At 44.4% G+C, this 5,157-nt stretch overlaps 1 long non-coding RNA gene and 1 pseudogene across 1 annotated transcript; one reads left to right on the top strand and one right to left on the bottom strand.

Annotated features, from left to right (window-relative positions):
- The window catches only part of LOC111980029 (equilibrative nucleobase transporter 1-like), a 23,361-nt pseudogene that overhangs the window by 2,062 nt on the left and 16,142 nt on the right, over nt 1-5,157 (top strand).
- LOC111980692 (uncharacterized) lies at nt 3,853-4,313 on the bottom strand. The gene is made up of 3 exons (XR_011481794.1): nt 4,231-4,313; nt 4,040-4,114; nt 3,853-3,936 (listed from the first exon to the last, which is right to left on the bottom strand). It is a non-coding gene; the product is annotated as an uncharacterized lncRNA (long non-coding RNA).

Below are 5,157 nucleotides of genomic sequence, written 5' to 3'. Positions count from 1 at the left end.
CTCTGCTTCTGTTCTGGAGGTTCTCCCTGAACTCTTGTAAAACCGGATAGATTTTTATAGATTTTTATCAATGACTGCTCTCCTTTAGGTTCACCTGAAATTCCTTTCCCCCCGTCCCAGTGCACTACTTTAGACCGGGGCTCATACCGTAGGGCTCTGGTCAACACATTTCTAATGTTAATCACATTATCACAGAAGATTCTGGAAACACCAGCCTGAGAGACTTGTAGGAATTCTCATCATCAGCTGCTATAGAATCAGAGTGTCACAGAGACACAGTGTGTTTGGCGTCAAACCTGAACCACATTCAACACCAGCAGACATTTATACCGGCAGTTAAACAGGTCAAAGGTTGGAACGTCCCCACTGGGCACAGACGTCAGTTCAACGTCTAGTTTTGATTTACATTTKGTTGAGTTGTCAACTGACGTGAATTCAACGCTAAATCAATAACAAACCAAAAAATCACCATGTCATTGGATTTAAGTAAAACGTTTGGGGTAACAATATATGAAATACTCTTACGTTGATGACTTTGCAAATCCAATTCGTTTTCCACGTTGATTCAACGTCAATTACGTGGATGTTTTGGCTTGAAATTATGTGGAAACAACATTGATTCAGMCAGTTTTTGTCCAGTGGGTCAGTACTTAGTTCCAACCGATAATTATAGACTAACAGGGTTAATTAAACATGGTTAACTCCTGTTTCCCCAATGGAATGCATCTGTCTGCGTCTTGCCGCACATGGCATCATGTTTATTACATATCAATCCATATCAACAGAAAATTAMATACAAGAAAATAATTTCTCCAATAATTTCATTGTCATTTCAGATACAGACAGTGTGTTTATAGATTTTTCCTCTGACAATGTGTCACGCCCTGACCGTAGAGATCCTTTTTATGTCTCTATTTTGGTTGGTCAGGGCGTGAGTTTGGGTGGGCATTCTATGTCTGGTGTTCTATGTTGTCCTTGTTTTGTATTTCTATGTGTTTGGCCTGGTATGGTTCTCAATCAGAGGCAGCTGTCTATCGTTGTCTCTGATTGAGAATCATACTTAGGTAGCCTGTTCCCACCTGTGTTTGTGGGTGGTTGTTTTCTGTTTGGTGTATAAATTTGTGACTGGTGTAATGTTCTATCATAGCACACCAATAATCACCAGGTTTAACATTGTTGACTGTGTGGTAAATGTTGTCTATCACTAGCAAGCACGCTAATACCAGGTACATTGTGACTGTGTGTAATGTTGTCTATCACTAGCAGCACCATATACCAGGTTAACATTGTGACTGTGTGTAATGTTTGTCTATCAATAGAGCACTTACATATCACAAGGTAAATGTTGCTAAGCACCACCATTACCATCGACTGTATATGTACTTGGTTAATAAAGGTGATTCTTATTCTAATGCCCACACCGTCACCTGCCCTTAACGTCGATGATGTCACCCACCTGGAGCAGTGGCTTCCCCTTGTGTCTGTCCATGATGAGGCCGTTTCAGGGACCACAGAGGACCCACAGAGCTGGGTGAAGGCAAAGGCATTGGTGTACTGACTCCACTGAAAGAAAGAAAGAGAGAGAGAGGGGGGGGGGGGAGAAGGTGGGGGGGGGAGAGAGAGAGAGGTGGGGGTAGAGATAGAGAACAAGAGACAGACGGAGGAAGAGAGAGAGAGGAGAGAGAGAGAGAAACAGCATTGAATAACCACTAAATTAGAGAAGTAGTCTAACAAGAGGCAGAAAAAATAGTTGTATTTGTGTTTTTCTGGTAGTTTTTTACCCAGGGTCTGGTCTCTGTTGGCCAGCCGGTTGAGCATGGGGTTCACCGTGGCGATGAAGCAGGAAAGTGAAGAACTGCATGACAGCCACCAGACAGGTGCCAGGAAGAACCAGGACAGGACACAACTCCTAAAACTGGTAACTGAGAGAGAGAGAGAGAGAAGAGGAGAGGGGGGAGAGGAGAGAAGAGAGAGAGGAGGAAGGAGGGGGTTGAAGGACAGGAGAGAGGGAGAGACGGAGGAAGGGAGGAGGACAGAGACTGGGTGTTGGTTGGGGCAATATTCTATGATGCTTGTGTGGCTGTATGAGGGTCTGAGTGAATGACGTTGCTCACTTTCTCAGTGCTTTTTAACTTTTACAATATGTAGGACTATTTCATGCAAATAAAGCCCTTTATATTTAATTGAATTGACTGGGATGACAGGTTTCTTACCTCTCTCAGGCTGATCGGCTGGAAGGTCCTGCTTTGTCCTGCAACCTGCAGCGGGGCACTCTCGGCCTTCTGTAACCAGCATTCCTCTGATATTTGGCATTCACATCTCCTTTTCTCTCTCTCCTCCTCCCTCCTTATCTCCTCTCTCCTCCCCTCTCTTCCAAGCCGGCCACCGCAGCTCACCCTGTCACAAAGAGTGAGTTAAGAGTCACCGCTTTTAAAATCACGGCGACGACAGTCCTGTTTGGCTTCCCATAGTGGTCGGTCACCATGGTGACTGTTAGTCTGGTTTGTGTGGTGTGGTGGTGCATCGTGGGAGTCACAGTTCTTCTGACCCGTAAGCGTATCTGTCGGGGAGTGGGTAGGGGATGTGGGTCTTGGGCATGAGGAAGAATGTCCGGAGACGTGGATGACGCTGCAGACGGAAGAACGAGGCAGGAGGAGTGGAAAGAGACCCCCTCTTTCATACAAAAACTCAGAGAGAGAGAGAGAGAGAGGAAGAGGGAGCGAGAAAGCGGGAGAGAAGAAAGAGGGAGAGGTTCATATACAGCATGTGTGAATCCTTACTTCACCTTTCACGCTTTTGATTATCAGTGATTCCTTAAATCATTATGTTTTTTGCCTGAGCTAAGTTTGCATCTGTCACAGTGGAGTAAAGCAGTCAGTCAAAGGTCAGATTGAGGAGAAGCAAATCATTAATGACGCTTTGGATTCATGGTTTATCTCTAGAAGCTCTACATTTGAGTTGTTGTAGGTCCCTTCTGAAAACAGCATGTGCTGATGTGCAACAGTTCAAACCACAGGAAATCTGTCCCACATTCAGGAATATTCAGGAAGTCAGGAGGTTTAACAACAGTATAAACCCTCATTAAATGTCCCATCATTGAGGAATATTCAGGAGTCAGGAGGTTTTACACGTATAAACCCTCATGTAAACATGTCCCACATTAGGAATATTCAGGAAGTCAGGAGGTTTTTCAACAGTATATAAACCCTCATTAAACATGTCCCACATCAAGGAATATTCAGGAAGTCAGGAGGTTTTCAACAGTATACAACCTCATTAAACATGTCCCACATTGAGAAATATTCAGGAAGTCAGAAGGTTTCAACAGTATAAACCCTCATTAAACATGTCCACATCAAGGAATATTTCAGGAAGTCAGAAGGTTTCAACAGTTAAACCCTCTATAAACTGTCCCACATTGAGGAATTCAGGAAGTCAGAAGGTTTTAACAGTATAAACCCTCATGTAAACATGTCCCACATTGAGGAATTTTCAGGAAGCTACGGAGGTTTTCAACAGTATAAACCCTCATTAAACATGTCCCACATCTGAGGAATATTCAGGAAGTCAGGAGGTTTTAACAGTATAAACCCTCATTAAAACATGTCCACATTGAGGTATTTTCAGGAAGTAGGGGTTTTCACAGTATAAACCCTCAGTACTGTCCCCACTTGAGGAATATTCAGGAAGTCAGGAGGTTTTCAACAGTATAACCCTCATTAAACATGTCCCACATTGAGGAATTTTCAGGAAGTTAGGAGGTTTCAACAGTATAACCCTCAGTAAACATGTCCCACATTGAGGATAGTCATAAGGATAGTCATAAGGAAGATGCTGTGTTACCTTGATGATGAGGAAGACAGCGGCGGAGGAGTCGAAGGCCCCGGCGTAGACCGATATGACCGTGGAACGGTGGCTGTCGAACAGGTTCCCCACCTGAATGAGACAGAGGTACAGAGATGACCACTAGTTTACATTTTGTTGACCAGATGCATGTCATGACATAGAAATGACAGACTGTAGCTTTGAAAGAACCAACCTGAGCATTGGTGGTGTAGAACAACATTCCAGATGTGATCAGCAGAGATGGCAGGAAACAGCAACGCTGACTGCTCTGTGTGTGTGAGGAGACGCGGGGGGGGGGGAATAATTCTCAATAAAAAAAATACGTCAATTAGAGACCGAAGGTCTAGACACGCTAACCGACATTTCAATATGTTATAAAAATACCTGGACTGGAGCCAGTGATCAACAAGGTCCCGTGGTGTATAGACATCTGGAAAGAAAGACGCAGGCAGGGAGGAGGGTGGTAGGCAGGCGGAGGGAGGCAGGTGAGGAAGGTGGTAGGCGGGCGAGGGGGCAGGTGAGGAGGGTGGTAGGGGCGAGGGAGGTATATGAGCATGGGTCGTTTTGTGATGGTTTGGTGTCATGATAACATTGATTTGAGAGACAGTGCTTTCGATAGTATTCAGACCCCTTGACTTTATCCACCAGCCTTATTATTTTTATTTAAATCCTCAGCAATCTACACACAATACCCCATAATGATGAGTGAAAACAGGTTTATGAAATAAAATAAATACCTTATTTGCATAAGTATCTGACCCTTTGCTAGAGACTCGAAATTGAGCCCAGGTGCATCCTGTTTCCATTGATATCTCCTTGAGATTTTCTACAACTTGATTGGAGTCCACCTGTGGTAAATTCAATTGACTGACATGATTTGGAAAGGCACACACCTGTCTATAGAGGTCCCACAGTTGACAGTGAATGTCAGAGCAAAACCAAGCCATGACGTCGAGGAATTGTCTGCAGAGCTCCGAGACAGGATTATGTCAAGACACAGATCTGTGGAAGGGTACAAAAAATCTTGCAGCATTAAAGTCCAAAGACCACATTGGCCATATTCTTAAATGGAAGAAGTTTGGAACCACAAAGACTCTTCCTAGAGTTGGCCGCCAGCAAAATGAGCAATCGGGGAGAAGGGCCTTGGTCAGGGAAGTGACCAAGAACCCATGAGGTAACTCTGACAGAATCTATATGTTCCTCTGTGGAGATGGGAGAACTTCCAGGACAACCATCTTTGCAGCACTCCACCATACTGGCTTGGTAGAGTGGCCAGACGGAAACCACTCCTCCGTAAAGAGAGAGATGAGT

Source organism: Salvelinus sp. IW2-2015, linkage group LG20 (assembly GCF_002910315.2).
Source record: "Salvelinus sp. IW2-2015 linkage group LG20, ASM291031v2, whole genome shotgun sequence".
Lineage (NCBI taxonomy): Eukaryota > Metazoa > Chordata > Actinopteri > Salmoniformes > Salmonidae > Salvelinus > Salvelinus sp. IW2-2015.
The sequence above is the reverse complement of the archived record's forward strand: the minus strand, read 5'-3'. Positions and strand labels throughout refer to the sequence as shown.